The sequence below is a fragment of the Rhinolophus sinicus genome, chromosome 8, assembly GCF_057876585.1.
Source record: "Rhinolophus sinicus isolate RSI-liver-muscle chromosome 8, RSI-T2T, whole genome shotgun sequence".
NCBI lineage: Eukaryota > Metazoa > Chordata > Mammalia > Chiroptera > Rhinolophidae > Rhinolophus > Rhinolophus sinicus.
The window spans coordinates 76697523-76716806 of NC_142508.1; the positions used below are offsets into that span (position 1 = coordinate 76697523).

General features: G+C 45.9%; 1 long non-coding RNA gene across 2 annotated transcripts in view; it reads right to left on the reverse strand.

Moving 5' to 3' along the window:
• Nucleotides 1–19284, reverse strand: part of LOC141567516 (uncharacterized) — a 181128-nt gene that overhangs the window by 14278 nt on the left and 147566 nt on the right. For both annotated transcript variants that reach the window (XR_016022107.1, XR_012490193.2), the window contains exon 3: nucleotides 18340–18411. This is a non-coding gene — a long non-coding RNA (uncharacterized LOC141567516). The remainder of the gene's footprint in view (nucleotides 1–18339; nucleotides 18412–19284) is intronic.

A 19284-nucleotide genomic window follows, 5' to 3' on the forward strand; every position in this document is an offset into this window, starting at 1 on the left:
ACAGACAAGGACGGAGAAAAAGGCATTTGCCAGATCAGTAGCTACATATCACATACCCGGGGGCGTGTTCATTTGCTCAAGCAACGAAACCACATCCAGCACAGCAGCTGCAATTAGTCACCACCTGGTTAAACTTAGAATAGTCCACTGTCATTCTCCAAGCCCCATCTGTCTTTGGCGCAGGTCAAAGAGATGAGTCGAGTGGGCATGGAGTAGGAATCACCACCACTGCCAGCACCATCTCTAAAGCCCCTGAGGGTGGCACTAAACTCTCTAGTCCCTCCCCCCCCGCCCCCCCCAGGGATTTGGCATGGCTTTCCAGTGACTATTTTCCTATGTGGGCACAGCTCTAGTGCTTTCTGCTTGGCCTTTCCCGCCATCATAGACCTCACTCCACAGGTCGGGGAACCAGGCCAATTATGGATGCTGGAACTGAAGAAACAACCCCAGGATGGGTTCGGGTCCCACTGGGCACACTGTGAGACGGACTTGAGCTAAAACTCCATTGAGCACCTGACCTCCATAAGCCCTGCCTCTGAGTGATGGACCACAGTGACATTTTGGGCCTCCTGGAATCAGTCAGTTCAAAGCTAGTGTCCAGTAGTCTCCAAAAGGTCTGATTATTTCTTTCTCCCCCGTGCACAGTTAGCCTGGAAAAAGGCCACAGGTCCCTTTGGAGAAGGCTGGGAGAAGGATTGACAGTATAAATTACTGGCAGTGGACTGGGGTTCTTCCTCAAGGAGACTCAGCCTCCCCTCTGTTCAAGGGGTTCGGGGCCTGTAAACTGGCTCAAGTCTGAGGATTGATTGATGGGCTGTGACTCTCTGTTTCTCTGACTAGGTTAGACTTGTGTTCACTTGACCTAGACCTTTTCTGCTTCTACAGATCAACTAAGAATTTCATAGGCTTCCTATTTTACTTCTAGGAAACACCATGATCAAGTAGCCGACACCAAACGTCTACACAGTCAGACCGCCTTGATCGTGGCTTTGACGTTGCCGCCCATACGTAGCCACGCCCACCAGGCCTTGGGTGTCCTGTCCCCACATGGCCCCTGCCATCCTGGACTCTAATTCCTCCCATTGCATTTAACTTTCCCAATTCAGTGACTGCAGTTTCCACTGTAAGCCTGACCTAGAGACGAATGACCACAGAGCTCTTCGAGGATGCTGGGGCTTCCTCACAAATTTATTTCTTGCAGTCGGGGTGACAGGTGTGCTTCCTGCAGCCCCAGCTCTTCATCCATGGTGACATCCTGAAGAACTAACAGAAGACGTTACTGCTCCGTCTTCTGGCCTCTATTTGCATCTGCCTACCAGTCGTGGGGGCTCTTGTCTTGTCTCCCCCACTCCTCGAAGGGAGCGATCCTGACTTTCTTTCTGCATCTGGTGGTCACAAGACACCACCTGCCCAATATGAAGACTAAATTTTGAGAGCAGCTGGTGGAGCAGCCTCAGCTGCCTCCCCCCCCCCACACACACACACCCCAGGACTGGAAACAGGCAGGCCCAGGGAGCCCCTTCCACAGCGCTCTCCCCAGCCGCCTGGACTCCCCTGGTCTCTTTCCATCCTGTGAAACGTGCATTTTCTGGCCTTGCCTTAATAGCGTGGCAGTGACGCTGCGGGATTCCCACATGTGCTGCTGTGAAACGTGAAATCGGAGCCAGGCGGGACCTCCCCTGAGAAAGGCTGCCTATAAATCGTAAAACCCTTAAATGAACAGCTTAGAGACACAGGGTTGCCTTGGGTTAGGGTTAATTGGGTCGGGTACAAAGAGTTTTATGTTCATAACTTACTGTCCATCTAGCCTCTTCCTGATTTTCCGAAAGTTATTTTGCTCTGGGGCAAATCTGTATTTGCTTTTCTGACAATGATCGGTTTGAAGCTGAACTCTTTTTAGCTGTCGGGAACTTGTGCTCAGAATGTACCAGACCTTCTCTCTCTGATGCATCCCTTTCAGATAGGTCAAAACTGACTTTGAGGCTTCTGGGTTTTCTTAAATCCTCCTCTAACCAGAAAATTGCGTCAACCTTCTTAGTTTTGCTCTGCTCTTTCAAAGCCCTGGTAACAGTTGGGGTTTCTTGTTGTTTTTGTCTTCTGACTATTCGTCCTCTAGCGCATCTTCTGCTGAGACTCCAACCTCTGCACGTCAGTGTTAAGCTAGAACCTGAAGCCCAGCAGCTAAGAGCCCAGACGCTGTGTTCAGCTGGACGTGAGTCCAAAGGCCAGCTCTGTCCCGACTCACTCTGTGACTTACGACTAAGCATTTAACCTCACGGAGCCTGTTTCTTCGTCTTCAGGATAACTCTGACCACCAGCCATGGCTTTTGTGGAACTCTGATGAGATAATATGTACAAAGTGACAGACAAGTAGTTAACACACTAATGGTCATCACAGAATACTTAATGTGGACCATGGTCGGCGTCCAGGGTTCAGATCCCAGCTCCACCTTGGGCAGATCAGGAAGGTTCTCTGCACCTCACTTTACTGAATTGGAAAAGGGAAGCCGGGATGGCACTTCCATGTTGGGTTGTCATGAGGGTGAAATGAGCCACAGTACGGCAAACGCTTAGAGCCATGCCTGCCTGGCACATAACAAGCAATCAAAAAAGTGTTAGCTATTAAGATTATAGAAAAGTAGTAAAAAGGAATTCCCAGCTGCAGAGCTGTCACTTTCTAAATAACCTACTCATAATAAAATTAACTTTCCTCTTGAAATGAAACATACTCATACATCGTTCTAAGCGCTCTGGTTTTCCCTCTTTCTGCAGGGGCAGCTAGCCTGAGGCATCTGGGGGAAAAAATGGTAGGAGGCAGTGTGAATGAAACCCCTTGAAATGTCAAGAAAGAAGCTACTGGCTTTAAAGCGAGGGTGACCCAAATATAACCACAGCCTGGACGGGAGGACAAAATGACAAGACCATAGCACCCCTCTTACAGCTAAAATTTCTCTTATTTGCAACTCAGAATACTGAATGGTAGAATCTACAGGAAGAGAAAAAAATAACGAGAGAGAGAGAGAGAGAGAGAGAAATAAAAATGAGACTTCCTGGGTGGTACCCTGGAAGAACAGACTGAAGCCCTTCTGTCCCTGACTTGCCAAGTCCTGATACCCACTCATTTCTCATTCTGGGAGATGCCCTTGTATCCTTTCAATAATATCTCCATCACTCCAGAGCTGGTCTGAGTAGATTTCCATTCCTTTAAGCAAAGAGGCTGATGAAGCCAGTTTTCGACATGAACATGACAGCACTGCACTGTCGTCCCTTAAACCCCTGCACAACGTGATACAATAGCTTCTGAAGGGATATTTGTTCCGTGAGTGGTGGACCCAGCATCAAACGCAGACCGTGTCAGGCAAAACTTACATCTTCAAGGAAGAACATGCGATTTCTCCCACTTGAAGCACTATGGCTGTAAGGTTTTTTTCTGACATGCCTCTAAATGTCCCCATTAGCTCTAGCTCTGGTGTTCGAGGGAGCCTCTTCTTCCTCTCCCCTCCCCCCCCAAAAAAAGCAAAAATCAGAAGAGGGTGAAGCTAGGACACAACGCAAAGTACTCCAGTTTACAAACATTTCATTTCTTGGAACTCTTCCCTCATGCCTCAAAACCAGGAGGCGACATCTGTTGGAGAACCCCTGGGAGGGCAGAGTCCCAGGATTAGGGCCCACCGGGAGTCACACCCCAGAAATGATAAGGAAGGGGGCAGCATGACACAGCAGGGCTCTGCATGTGGGGCCACACGGCTTCCGGGTAGGGGTCCTATTATCTCACTATGGAACCGTGGGCTAATCGCTCCCCCTCCCTGACCTCAGCTTCCCCCTCACTAAAGTGAGGGGCTGGCTCTTCTCACCTGTCTGTGCCTCAGAACCCCTCAAAGCCTGGGGCTCGGCCCGAACTCAGCTGGATCAGACCCTCTGGGGTGTGGAAGGACTGGGAGACTCATCTGATTTCTAAAGGCCATTACAACTTCTCGCCTTGTCCTAAGACAATCAGCTCAGATGACTCTTTGCTCAGCCATCGATGACTTGGGGACTTGCAACATGAGATGCAGTGAGAGAAAACGCAGTTGCATGTAACCTCACAGGTGGGTAGTAAGTAGCCTTACTTTCTGAGAGACTCTGCCATTTTCCCTGCCTGCTTCCTTAGAGCAGCTGATCAAAACGGAATGTTTCAGGATTCAAAAGCACCATTTCTCAACATGTAGTCACTGTTCACTACAGCCTTGAATGTAGACAAGCACAGACTCGAATCCTGAATCCTAGCTCCAGCCCTTCGAGCCACCTGACTTTGGAAAATCAAGCCTCAGTCTTCTTGTGAGTGCAGTGGGGATGCCAGCAGCACGTGCCTCAGAGGGCTGTGCGAGGGGAGGTCATTTCTGTACAGTGCTTACTCCAACCTGCACACCATTCGCACTCAGTGTGTGTGTCAGCCAAGGTCATATCCTTCTTCTAACAGTCCCGTGCTGACCCCACCGTGTCCTCGCAACAAGACAGCCAGAGGCTGCTTGGCATGGGACCCTTGCTTTTGCTAGAAAGTGAACACCTCTTCTTGACTTAGAAATGACCGACACACACTCCTAAGACCCGTGATTTGAGTCATGGGAACAGACACCAAAGCCACTGCATTGTTTATCCCCACGCCCTTATGCAATATTTTCCCCACTATTTTTAAGCCGTCTGTCCTCTTCCCCCCCCCCCAGCCTGGCCCTTCCCCTACTTCAACCTCTGACAGCCCAGCTCCTTATTCAGTTCAGCTATTTCAGTTTGGGGTTGAACGGTCTAGACAGGAACCAAAAATCGCACAGTCTGCACACTGGTCCCCTCTGGGCCTCGCAATTATTCCAGAAAGAGGACAGGGACACGGACTGACTGAGAGAGGAACTTCAGTTCACTGAACCCATCAAAAGCACAGCTCAGAGCCTGGCACGTAGTATTCAGGAAATTGTCAAAATACGACGTTATGATTATATTTACATGGTAATTCCCTCGACCTTTTTCTCTCCTGAAGACAATATTCTGCAACCCTGGCCAATTCCTTGGAGCAAAGTAGGAAAGACAGTTCACTCAGATTTTGGTGGGCGTCTCCAGCCCTTCGCACAGTTGGTCACACCCTGCCCCACGGTTAGTTGTTGCTGCGTATCCCACGACAACAAAATCTCGGTGGGGTAGAGCAAGACGCTCTTACTCAGCTCATGGGCCTGTAGGTTGGCTGATCTCAGCCTCCTGCTGGCACCAGGGAGCTAGTCAGAGCATGACCTCCAAGAGTGACAGTGGGACTGCAAAAGTATGCACTCAAACACACACTCACACACACACACACACCCTCCTGGGGTCAGACAAGTGCTAGGAAAAGGCAGGAGGAACAGGGAAGAAATTCCAGACGGAGGAGCAAGTGGCAAGGTCACGAGGTGGGAGTGAGCAGGACACTTTCAAAGCATGCAAAGGAAGACAGTGAGGCAGGAGCTCTGACAGCAAAGCTGGAGGGAAGGCGGCGTAAGATGCTGACGGAGCCATGGGAAGGGGCTGCAGCTAGCAGAGCCTTGCCCGTGATCACGTTCACGTCTCAAATCCCAGCTCTGCCCCTTGGAACATACGTCACTTAGTTGCGTGACTTTGGGCAAGTCACCAACTTGGGTTCCAGTTTTGTCATCTGTAAAGGAGACTAATACTATCAAGTTCTGGTTGGGGAAATACTTTGAAGCTACTGCTACTTAAAAACTCACTTGAGAAGATTATTTGAAGTTACCTGAACTCTCTATAAGAGTTGGGGTGAAGAAAGCACCTTGAGATTTTTATATTCTTCCTTGCCTCCTATATCCTAGAAACTAGGACCTAATCAGAAAGACTGCCCGTTTCTGTGCTTGGATTGCCTTCTAAATCTAAAACTAACTTTTCTCAGATGGATTAGGAAATGGGGGGGGGGGGGGGAGGGTGAGAGAGAGAGAGAGAGAGAGAGAGAGAGAGAGAGAGAGAGAGAGATCTAAAGAGAATACACTGTATCCATTCCTCCAAATCAGAAGCTACCGACATCACACAACCGGGGGCAGGGTGGGTGCCCCTCCCTGAGTGAAGACAGCCCCAGAGACTGTGGCGGCTGGGACACCTCATGCCTCATGGACAGAAGGCAAGTGCTACCAGGTGCTGGTCCAAGGTTGCCAGATACTTTTTTTTTTTTTTCCACAAAAGTTGAAAATTTAGATTTTTATGTGACATCTCTTGACTTAAAGTATTGGCAACTAACTAAAAAAGACAAAGTTTTCAACACATAGAGCCCAGCAACACACTTCAGCAGCTGGATTTGGTGGGAGAACTGCCATCCTGCAGCTTTTCTATTGTGGGCTCTAAAACCCAGCCCTTTTGGGGCCAGCCCCACTGGGTGCTGCATGCCAGGGCTCTACGTCCTGGACTCCTGCAAATTTGCTCCCAGTGAATTGCACTTCAGTATTTTACCACCAGACAGTGTTCAAGGACAGTATCCAAAGAAGCCCCCTGAAGCCCATGTATTTGCTGTAAGGACGTTACTGAAAATGTTGTTTACTCCATCCCATGGCATCTTCTATGAGAAAACTATTAAAATAATACATTTTCTTCTGCTGTTTACCCCAGGAGTAGTTGTACTTATCATGAGCAACAGGATTTTATTTTCAAATTTGATACCAAAAATCACGCAGATATCATAATGCATATAAACCTCTTTGTATTAACGGCTAGAAACCTAGGAGTAAAAATTATGACTTGCCTTTAGACAGTGGTCCACCTAGTAGTAATTGGATTGGGACCTGAGCCTGGTTCTGGCCAATGAGTTGTAAGGGGGTGCGTGCTACCTCTGAGCTGAAGCATTTAATGGCTGGGTTGAGACCCTCCAGAGCTCTCCTGCCCTCTGTTAAAGTGACACTTGAGAAGGCAGTTACTCTGTCATTCTGAGTCCTGGAGTCTGGATAGCAGAAGCAGAGCTTCTAGTCACCCCACAGTGGACCTAGGCATATGTAGGTGAGAAATAAACTTTTGCTGAGTCAAATCATTGAGAACTTGGGGTTCTTTGTTACTGCAGCAAAACTTAACCTATCTTAACTGATACATAGTTAATAAGTATCAAATCAAGGGGTTGGATCCAGGACTGACTTTTTCCAGAGTCCTTAGACCCTACCTAATATAAAACTACTCATTAATACGATCCACTGCACAGATGAGGTCAAATATAAGAATATAGACAAAGGTGCTTTGTAATCTGTGAACATTTCATAAACATTTCATAAAAGCAAGTGATGCTGGCAAACTTAATGATACTGATCTTGCCTCCTTAACAAGCCTGAGGTCTTTAGGGAAAGAGATTGTCCTTGAATACTTTGAGATCTTAGACATTCCTAGAGTCTGCCTACCTTATTACTCTTTATATTACAGAGTACGTTACAAGTTCTCCACGAATTCCTGTTGAATCATATTTAACAGGTGATGCAGGCGAGGGGGAAAACAGCTTTGTGACACAGGCTCTCTTTTTTTAATGATCCTCATAATAGGACCATTTTGCCTGTTAAAACTTGGGAATAAAAACTGCTTACCTTCATAGAGGACAAAAACCAGGACGTTTCTTGCAGCTAATGTTTACTTCCTGTGGAAGGTGTGAGAGGAAGGATGAGGTCAGGATGGACGGTTCCTGACCCCAGGGAGAAGAGATGGAAGTAAATCATGAATATGATCACCACTGAAGCTGAGAAAGAGCCCATTAATGTCATGTAATCAATTTCAAAAAGATACAGTTGCACTTAGGGTATTTAAACCTTGGGGGTTTAAACTAAATCATACTTGTCACATGCACACAGTGTCACTAATGAGCTTATGTAAATATTTAATCTTCTCTATTTGCATTACTCAGCCCAACCTACCTGCCAGCCTCTTCTCCCAGCCTTCTCGAATACCATAATCCAACCTCACAGAACTATAATACTTTGGTTTCTGGAACTCACCGTGTTCTTCTGTGTCTCCCATCTTCACATACGCATTTGTCTCTGTCTGGACTCCCACCTTGCCTTCCCTTCTACCCAGCAAATACCTACGTATCCTCCAAGGCTAGGCTCCAGTACATTTCCCCCTAATGTCACCTTCCCTCAACCATCTACAACTCCCCATCCTAGAAGAATTTTCCGTTTCCTCTTCTATGCCCCATTACACCTTGCTAGCATTCCACAAACCTGAGTATTACATCTATTTTTTTAACAGACATTTATGAAATCTTATCATATGCCAGTCATTGGACCAGGTACTAACTATACAGAGGTGAATACGAAATTATAATTATGTGTGAGTTCACTGACAGTGTGTCTTATTTTATTTTGAACTCTTAAGCATCATGATTTGTAGGTTTAAACAAACACACAGTGTGTTCTCTTTATATCTGTGTCCACATCGTACTTCTATATCCATCAGGACAGTTTTGGAATTGACACAAGTGCAATTAAAGCTAGGTTTGCCACAAAAGGGAATATACTGGCTCAAGAATTCCAGGGAAGATTGACCATCCAAGTTCAGGGAAGGTCAAGGATGGAGACTAATTTTAGGAACAGCAACCATACTGCTAACAAATAGTGGTTCGAATACTATTCAGAATCTCTTTTCACTAGTATCTGCAGCCGGCTGTCTTTGACGTGGAAGGGAGCCTGGTCACCAAGATCACCCAGGTTTTATGTCTTACAGCTTTCACCACTGAGGACATATTACTTATCTTTCTTGGTTGTAAAATGAAAAGTCTCAGGGAAGGATTCTGATTGGCTCAGCCTTGACCAGCTGCCCAATCCTGCAGCTACCCAGTGTTACCAGGAGGTTAAAGAACCACAATTGGCTAGGTTGTCTCCGATGTCCAACAACAAACAGCCAACAACTGCTGGCGGGGTAAAGCAGTGCAATTAGTTTCTCAGGAGAAAAGGGAGATGGTAAGCAGATAGGCACCGTTTTCTATGGGGATGGTTTGGTCATTGATTCAACATTCTCTGTATACTTATCATGTTTAAAGCATTGTGCTAGGATGAGCTGGGGAAAAGAAACACATGATACACAATTTCTATCTGATCATCTAGTAGGAGAGGCTATAAAGCGCATTTGGGTCGAAACTGTGAGGAAATTCCATGCCAAGCTAAGGGATTTGAACTTTATTCGGTAAATAATGGGAGTCACTGAAGGTTCTGGAGCTGGGGAATGTGTGACAAGATCTATTTGCACATTTGTCACTGAATAAAGACTGAATTAGATCCTCAATTGCTAAATAATAATAATAATAATAATAATTAGAACTCTCTTTTAGTCACTTTTAATGTTCCCATTATGTGAGACATGGGTGCAGAAAAATATTTCTCCATCATTGGAGAACTACCATAAGGGCAAATGGCAACAATACTCAGTTTCAGTATTGGGGATCCATAAGGAATAGTGGGGACTGTGGCAAATTAGAGACTATGTGTCCGTCAAAAGGGGACAAGCACTTCTCAGTTTCATTAAATGTTTAACATGCAGGAGTGCAGTCCAATGTAAGCAGATACTCTGACAGTTCAGGAGAAGCTTAAAATCTAGATTTTTGTGTGAAGTTTCATGTTGGCCCAATAAAATAGATTGGTGAACTAACTCTGTCCTCACAGCCATCAGTTTGAGACCCTTGGATTCAAGTTAGTCCAGGATAAGTATTGATGTGACTATCTGGATACCTTTACTCGATGGTCATTTCACAATTTTGCTAAAGGACTCAGAAATGAAAAGACTGCCATTACAGGAAGTATTCCCAGCAAACCCAAGAAGAGATTTTAAGAGCTGAAGTTTGCAAATGTAAAATGAGTAAATAAGTAAAAATAAAAGCAAACAAAAGAGAGCTCATAACCGTCATGGATAGATATTTTCACATTCGGACCCATAAACTAGGATTCTAATTGTAAATTCTAGCAGATATTTTTCACTAACACTACCGAAAAAAAAAAAAATGAGGTCCCAGTACAATGGAAAGAACTCAGGCTTTGCCATTTGAGAAATCTGAGTTAAAATGACTAATTCTGATACTTAAAATGACTAATTTTAAGTCACCTATAGCAGCTTGTACCAATTACCTATTGCTAAATAATGCATAATGAACAACGACAAAATATTAGCATCAATACAGCAGTAAGCATTTATCGTGTGCTCTCGTGGACTTCCATTGGTGTGGGCTGGCCTTGCTCACGTTTCTGGGAGTTTGCTCTGTTCCATGCGTCTCTCACCATCCTGTTGGCATGAGCAGCCTCACACGCCCATGGCCTCATGGCAATGAGAGAGGTGCAGGAGAGCAGGTAGAAATATGTAAGTCCCCATGAAACTGGGCCTCACACCCGACACACACCATCACCTGTTCAGTAGCCAAAGTAAGTCATTTGGCAGAGGGCATGGAGATACCAGAGAGGCTTAAGAATTTCTGCCGTCTACCCCACACACCCAAACTGCAAAAAGCTCAGATGTCAACTAACTTAGAATTAACAAATAAATCAGGGCACAGTCCCCAAATGGAGTGCATTACAGCAATAAAAAAAAAAAAAAAAAAAAAAAAGAAGGCAACACAGCTTTAGTCAGCAACATGGATGAATCTTACAAACCTAATATTGAAGAAATACAGGAAAACCCCAGATGATTAAATACAATATGCCTCTATTCCCATAAAGTTCAAAAAGAGGCAAACTTAACGGTATTATTTATAAATACTCATATAGGTGGTCAAACCATAAACTCAAGGAAGAAAACGGTAATGAGTAAAGTCAAAATAGTGGCTCTGTCTATTCTGGTCAGAAAGGAGCAAAAGGAGAGAGAAAGATTCCTCTATTTTGACCTGGGTTGTAGTTACTCAGGCAGCTGCTTTGTTAAAAAGTGCATTTATATTCTACACATTTTCCTGAAGTATGAATGTCCTATTGGACTGTAGTTGGCTCTTTAAAGTTCCGTTCTAGATCAAAATGAAAGAAATAAAAGTTATGGATGAAAAATTTCCAATTTTGCTACTTATAAATGGTGTAGTTGGGAGGCGGCTGTGTCCCCTGAGAACCTTTATTTTTTGGTTCAATGACAGCAGGATTGACAGCACCTGAAAGAGAAGGTGAGAAAGTGCCTAGAAGAGGACCTTTTTCTTATGTTAATAAGTAGTTGTGGAGAAGGAAAATATAAGTCTTTGACATCAAGAAGAGGAGAGAGAGACTGATTCTCAATCCTGTTTCCTAACAGTACCTTTTGTATATTCTCATTTCTTTAAAATGAAAAAAAAAAAGCAGTGGAGGAACTTGTACTCAAGTCAATATGATTCCAAAGTAACTAATTAACGGGGAGGAGGGTCCCCCAAACCATAAGACACCCAAAGATGAGCCACGAGACAGTGGGGGAGCCACTGGTTTATTCGGGGGCTCCACCGAAATACAAAGTAGTTTTCAAGCTCACTGCCCCTACTCTTCATGCGTGAGGAAAATGAGCCGCTAAGTGTGTAAATCACACCCATCACGGTGGTCATTTATACTGGGGACTCTCAGGGCGGCTTTGGGGTGCAGAAGCTGATACGGGAGAGGAGCTTGGCGTGGCAACTTGACACAGGGCTCCCCACTGCCTGCCAGATGGGTCCTCACGGGAGGTCTGCCCCCATCACAGGCGGTTATCTGTAAACCCATCCTTCATTTCCCCTCTTATCAGCAGAGGAATGTGGGGAGGTTGCAGGCTTTGCTCCGCAGGCATTTGGGATAATGTGAGGGTGAGCGTGTCAGAATGGGGGCGTACTAGCCTTCAACACATTCTCAAATTAGGTGCGTGTGACCTGCCACAGTGGAATTCCCGGGTCCAGCAGACAGTGTGAGCCTCTAAGACTGCACAGATTACTATTCAAAAGAAGGAGCATGTTTGAGTCCTTGCTGTTGGCAAACACTGCCGCAAGAGCTTTGGCAGGACATTTTCCCCGAGTCCTCCTCGGCCAACAGGCCCAGCTAGCACCCAGGTACGATTTCCCCCACTCCACCCCCAACCCCCATCTATAACCTGAGAGATAAGTGAGGCAAACCGAGATGGTCCCTGAGCCCAGCTGACACAGGCAGAATGGAGTAGGATGGAGGGGACAGGTGTGCCCAAGCTGCCTGATCTGAGCAGTGACTGGAGGGGTACCAGGAAGAGTGGGTACAGGCTGGTCACCGTGGCCACTGTCCAGGCCTCTATTCAGTGTCTTTGCTATTTCACACACACACACACACACACACACACACACACACACACACACACACACAGACACACACACGCATACACTTCCAATTCAAGTAGAAAACCCTTCCCAAAACCACCTATACCCCAGTGAGTCTTTGATCTGCCACTGTTACATACCATTTGCTCCAGAATTTACTGTTCTTGGTGCAGAAAACAGAAATTGACAGGCAGCATTTGCTGTCAACCAAAGTTACCATTTTCCAGCCCACTTTGGACCCATGAGTTCTTTCTCATCTGCTTTCAAAGTTGCCCTTTCTTGCTAGAAAGGATGTTGCTGGAATAATCATTCAGAACAGGTACAACCCCCCTGAGCTCATTCAGGCCTGGAAACCTTTCCCACCCCTCACCCGCTCAGGCCACAGCTGTGGGGGCCTGCTACTCTCCACTTTATAGACAAGGGGAATTCCAAGGAGAACCTCGGGCTGGTTTATTTTTAATTGTTGACCTCCAAGGCCTCCTGTTTGCATCTGTTTATTAAATTGCAAGCTCAGCTGTGAAATGCCCTTTATGATGTTGTTTTATTGGGGGGCCATTCAGGGACCCAGCGCCACACAAACAGGATAAATATTTTTCTTTGCAGCACACACCCCACGTTGGGGGCCACGGAACAAGGGAAGTGAGGATCGTCTGTTTACGAGGTCTGATTCATTCATTACTTGGCGAGGAGCTGTGAAATGTAAATCTCACATTCCCAAGGACAATGGCCAGCCGGCTGGCCAGCTTGAGCTCATTTGGAGGTGTGATGTTCCACTCAAAAGGAGGCTGTTAATTTTATTGACCAAATTTGGAAAGTGGGAGCTCCAAAATTAAATAGAGCCTTCGGAAAAGAAATGAACACTGAGGTTTCTCAAAAACCTGGAGACTGGTCACATGATGTTTTGCTTATTGGTTTTGTTTTCTGTTTTGTTTTGGTGTTTTTTTCCTCCCCAGGAGGAAGCTTCAAATGCCAGTGAAGCGAAATTGCCCTCTGCCTTATCTGCTAGTTTCAAAAGATTTGCTCTCTGCGACAGGTTTGTTAGTATTGATAACAGCAACCGTCACGGAGCGCTTAAGCCGCCTGCTTTATCCCGTCTCCGTAATTCACACAGCGCTCTGGGAAGTTTATATGGTTATTACCCCCGTGTTCTAGACTGGAAACTGAAGCTCAGAGTGGAGAAGGCTTCTGCCTTGGGCTCCAGACCTGATACTCAACCTCAGGTCTACCTGGGCTCCTGAACCACCCCGCTCGCCTGCTCGCTCTCTCTCTGCTATCTTTTCTGTAACTAAAAAGTTGGCTTTCCTGGTGATTTAGAGCGCCCTAAAGTGTCCCAACAGGTCACTAAGAGGCAGCTATGGCTGCAGATTTCCCCCATTTTGTTCATGCTCAGAACCAAAAAGGAATCCGACTTGCTAAAAGATGTCAAAAACCTCGAAATGTCCTTACCTCCGATCTGCCCCCATAGTCAGGGTCGGGGTTCGCACAGAAGACATACCTCCAACTCCAGAAGCCATCCTTGGGATTCCTTGGGACCCTGTGGCACTTTCCTTATGCCTGGCAGGAAAGGGTAAATTCAAACCCAATGAGGCAAAGTCATGCACACAGTCTGAGATGGCAGGGAACATCCTGGGCTCAACTGGGGTGTTTACCCACAGAATGAGTGGGCCCCTGTCAATATTTGCATTTGGAGGCGCCTGGGTTATAATTGTTCAGACTTGTCTCTGAATTGGGCTTTGAAACCTACATTTGCCTACAAGGCCTCATTCTTTCCGTAGGAGGAAGGGCTATTTAGAGAGAGTTTCTTCAGCAAGGTTGCTGGGGGCGATAGAGAGGACAACTGCAGAATATCACAATGTGATATGGAAAAAAAAGGAAGCCATGTTACAAAAGCTGCCATCAAGAAATGTTACTGTTGGTTGAATGGTAGGAACCATCTGGGTCTCTTTTAATGAGGGGGGGGAGTCTGTGTGGAAGGTACAGATGCTTCTTTTGTTATTGGTTCCATCTTGTAAATAGTTAAAATATTTACCAAGGCACCTCTGAGCTGGAGCCATCCCATTTTATTATTTATACCTTTTCAGAGGGACAAAAATGGAGGTGTCCACTAAACGTGATGGATTAGGCTTATAAACAGCCATTATGGCCGTCAAACCTCGCATGTCAGCTTCTCCTTTGTGTCTGGGCATTTCTAAGCTAACCAGTGATCCATGCATAAGACAGGAGGTTAAGAATGCAGAGAGAAGGGGTGTCGGCTCCAAGCAAGATGTACCTTCTGCTGATTAGAAATACAGCTGCAGAAAGTGAGGTGGACACTGCGCAAGAAGCAAGGGAAGGGGACATGCGTGCGTCTGTGTGTGCCTGTGGGGTACGTGCGCGTGCATGTGCCTGTGGGGTGAGTACATGCATGTGTGTGCGTGTGTGTGGACAGAAGAGAGGGAGCTGGGAGGTGCAGAAGTCACTGCAACCTGACACGCTACATTTCAGTTCTCACAATTTGAGACTAAAAACCCGCAAGACCTCTACCTGCCAGCGTCCCTCAGCTGTTTCCTTAACTGACTGCAGCTGGCTTGTGTTTTCCCAAGATAAAAATCAGGAAATGTGAAAATTAAATAGGATTTGAGAAGAAAAAGGATGGGCTCTCCTGGGTAAGCAAGACTTGTGGACAGAGGGAGATCCCATCTCTTTATAATTAAGTTTAAAAAAAAATCTTAAAATGGGGTGGAGGCAATCTGTGTTGCAGGTTCTCCGTGTATGCCTGGAAGCTGACTTACTCCCAAGTTAGACCCAAAATACTAGATAAAGTAAGATTTAAGGGAAGGGGGTCAAATATATTTATAATTTATCATATATAACAGTACATAAATATATAATATTTTTAGGTCAAATTATTTATAATTTATAATAGTATACATTGTCAACCCAATGGAAACAAAGTAACTTTTCATGCAGGTAAAGAGGGCAAATGTAAATTATATTATTGTTGGCCCAGGATTTCTGCCCATCTGTTGGAAACCGTTTTTGTGAAAAAGTGGCTTCCATTATATTTTTATTCTTAGGTCCCAGCTCCTTTAATCTCCCAGTTTGTCACTGATTTCCTGCCATACCAGAAACTATGACTGCAACTTAGTCCCTCGCTCTTAAAGGGAAGCTATAGAATTAATAGGCAAAGGAACTCACGCTTGCTTTTAGAAAGGATCGTGCTCCAAGCAGCTGAATATTATCTGGCAACTCTAAACATAGACCAGAATTTTAATTCTAGTAAAATGTTTTCTCGCCATCACCTCTAGGATCTAATTAAGAAATTATGACTTCATTTATTTATTGACTTACTTCTTGTGGGGACTTGGATGAGAACTTATTGATGTAACAAATAGCAAATTGTATTTCTTCACACTTTGCAAAGAGAGAAAAAAATTTTTGGAAGACGCTAAGAACCCAACAAACTTCTCTTGAGATTAGTAACTGAGGGGTTTCTCTACCTTGAGGATCCTTGCCTGAGTCTCCATTAACTGTCTCCTGGAGAAATATCTCACACACACACCCCCACACCCCCACATCCCTCCATCCCCCCCATTCCCTCCGCCAGGCTGGGAGCGTCCACATTCGTATTCTGATGCATCAACTAATTTGCTTTTATAAATAGTGGGATCTGAATCACATCACTGTTGCGGCTAGAGACTAAATATTCTCTCTTCACTCTCTTGGAGAAAAAAAGAAAAAGAAACACACACACACACGCATGCACGCACGCACATGCACGCACATTTTCCAGACAGTGTTCTCACTCAGGCAACACTACTCCCTGACAATACAAGCCCAGTGGATGTTGATGGGCTCAGTGGGAAGCATCTTCCATAAAACAAACACTCTTAATAAACCTCCTTTAAGACAATAGTTTTACTTGATATTCGTGATTATAAGTAATACTAATCATTCTTATCAGCTGACCCTCACATAACAATCATAAAAGCCTCGCCAGGCTCCCTTGGTAGTTCCCGTGGTAAATTCCAAAATGCCCATGTTCAGTCCTCCTCTGCTTAATGTCATCCATTCATGAATAAATTAGGACTTGCAGTAACTTGGAAAAAGGCAGCAAAGCAAAAAGAACTCAGAAAATTTCAGGCAATTGTACCAGACAGTTTAGCCATTTGGCTAAACATCCTATACGTTTATACAACAATAAAGGCATATATGTTCTATATCACATAGTTCATAGAACTCGTCAGTATAGCCCTGATGTACAGAAGCCACTAATTGTATCCCTCCCATGGTCCTGTTCTTCTAACATGCACACACGCACACACACACGTGGACACACATACAAACGCACACGTACATACACACATACACCATCAATACTACGTTGGAGTGTGGAAAAATCACAAAACCCCCAAGAGGCGGAGCCCTGTCTGCAGCCAGCCATGAACATCTCCTCTGAGACCCTTCGGTCCTGCTTAACGCCCCTTCTCCTTCCACCTACCTAGAGATTTCGAATATTCCTGAGAAGGACCAGGTCCAAGGGCCCAGCTGACCTCTGTCCATGTGAGGGGACAGGGCAGCTGAGCAAAACCCCAGTGGGGACAAAACCCAGGTAGGGCTGTCAGATTCCACATGTCAAGACACAGGATATCTGGTTAAATTTGAATTTCAGAAAATCAATAAATAGTTTTTTTATCGTAAGTCTGTCCCCATACAATATTTGACAATAATATCTGGCAACACTACTCTGAGAAAGCGAGACTAGATATGTTTCTGAGGGAGACAGAAATATTAGACCCACGAAGAGGCCTGGAGCCTAGTGACTCGGGGAGAGTGACTGATCCTAGGCATTTTATTTCTCACTTTGTGATTAATCACCGATGCACAGGCTTCTCAGTGACACAAAACAACTCTTGGAAGGAAGTGTCCCAAGGCAGGACAGGAGGGAAAATGCAGACCATTGGGGCTGTCATCAGCAACTAACCAGAGCCAACATCTAGTCTAACATATTATTCACTACTCCTCACAATAACCCAATGAATTAGAACTTTTGTTATGCCCATTTTACAGATCAGGAAACTGAGGCCCACACAGCTGCAGAACAGAGATTTTGACCCAGACAGTATGGCTTCAGATCCTGTGCTTCCAATAGAATGAAACCAAAACATAACATAAACAATTTAATTTTCAAAATGACCTAACCGGTACACACAGGCTAACATTGAAAGGACTGCTTCCTCGCCCACCCCTGCCTCTGCTCCTGCTTTGTGAATGCCTCACGCCATGCTTGGTCTGCCCAGTGAGGAAGCCAGTGCTGCAAAGAGGGTATGAGCCTCAGAGAAGACCAGGACACTGCATGGTCCCTGCTGTACCCGCCAGGTCCTGCCACCCCCACGCCATTTCTCCCCACCGACACGGGCAGCACCGAGACTGCAGGCCCAAAGGAAGAACTCTGGCAAAAACTTTTTCTAATTTAAAGACCACCCAGGTGTGTGTTGCTCTGTCCCCATTTTAGGATCTTTGCCTCTTACTTTCCAGCAAGAAAAGAAACAGATGTGATACCCATTCATGCCTAATGGAGACAGAAGGGAGGGAGGCATGGGGGTGGGGAGCTCAGGGCCATCGCTGGCCTGCACATGCTGTCTGGAAGAATGGGGACATTAACTTCCACAGAGTTCCAGCCTGTGGCTGGCACCTGACAACTCAAAGTCCAGCACATAGTAGGCGCACAATATATGTATGTTCAATTGAATGAAAATTAAATAATGCAATCGAATGTCCTAGTGGTGCCCAGGGAGTGCGCTTAGGACTGGCCTGGCCTTGGATTTGGAGCCTGACCAGCCAAGTTTCACTTGGTTGGCGTTGCCAGTGGATGGGGTGGGGGTGGGGGTACTGGCTTCCCCTCCTCTCCACCCACCCTCTCCCCGCCATCCCTGGACTGGGTCAGCTCAGATTGTCCTAAACAATTATCCCCAAAGGGAAGAAGAAAAAAAAAGCCCTGTTGAACAAATCCTCCACTTTTGTCTCCTCGGGGGCTGCAGACCGTGGTCCCTGCTTATTCAGAGCCTCCCGCTCCCCCATCCTGTGCCTGGGTCGTTCTGTGGTTATGAGTCAATGATCAGACAGGGAAAGGGCACGCTTACCGTCGGGGAGGAGGCCTCGCCAGGGCTCCGGGCTTTGATGCTGGCTCTCCTACATCCTGAATGCATGAAAGGCTATGGGAGGGAGAGGAAGAAATATAAAAGCAGAAAGGAAGAAAATGTTATTAAAAAAAAAAAAAAAGAAGTTGAAGAAAGGGGGGTATGGAATGCCTGGTTTGAAATGTTGTATCATGAACAAATATCTTTGGAGACAAAAGCTAGTTAAAAACTGAGTTGAGATAAGCCATCTCCCTCAGTGACCTGTCTTTCCAAGGAAGATGGCGAAGAGGCGGCCCGTGTTCTGAGGAGCTGATGTGCAAACAGCAGTGTCGGGAGGCTGGGGTTAGTTACAGGAAGGACTTCCTGGGGAACTGCCGATAAACAACGCTGGGAGCAGGACCAGGCATCTCAGCTCAGAAGTCAGCTCTCTGGGATGTGGATACTGTCCCCACACACCGTCCCAGAGGCAAGGGTTGGATGGCTCCCCAAATGGGTTCTTTGGTCCTGTCCCCAGTACGCCCACCGCCTCGGCCCAGCATGTCTCCCCCTCACATTGGCCCCTGAAAGTCCATTTGTATAAAAATTAGGAACAAAAATGTTTGTCATGCTGTTAGTAAGTTAATGACACTGGCCCAAGGAAAGGCAAGAAGCTCCCCTAAGCCATCAGCTAAGTCCAGTCTGGCTGTGGGGAAGCAGGATGGCCAGCCCTAAATGTTTATCTGAAGGACTAGCTTTCACCACAGGTACCAAAAGCAGCTTTGTCTTTGCACCATGCCCCTTTTAAGAGATGAAGGCATGCATTACAACTATCACGCAAGTACAACTTGGGACAATGGAGCCCAGAAGCCCCGCATATTCTGGGGAGGCTGGCAAGTGGGGTAGAACACGGAGTTGCAAGGAGTTGCGGAAGCACATAGCAACGTCAGTAAAGAAGTACCTCCACATGCC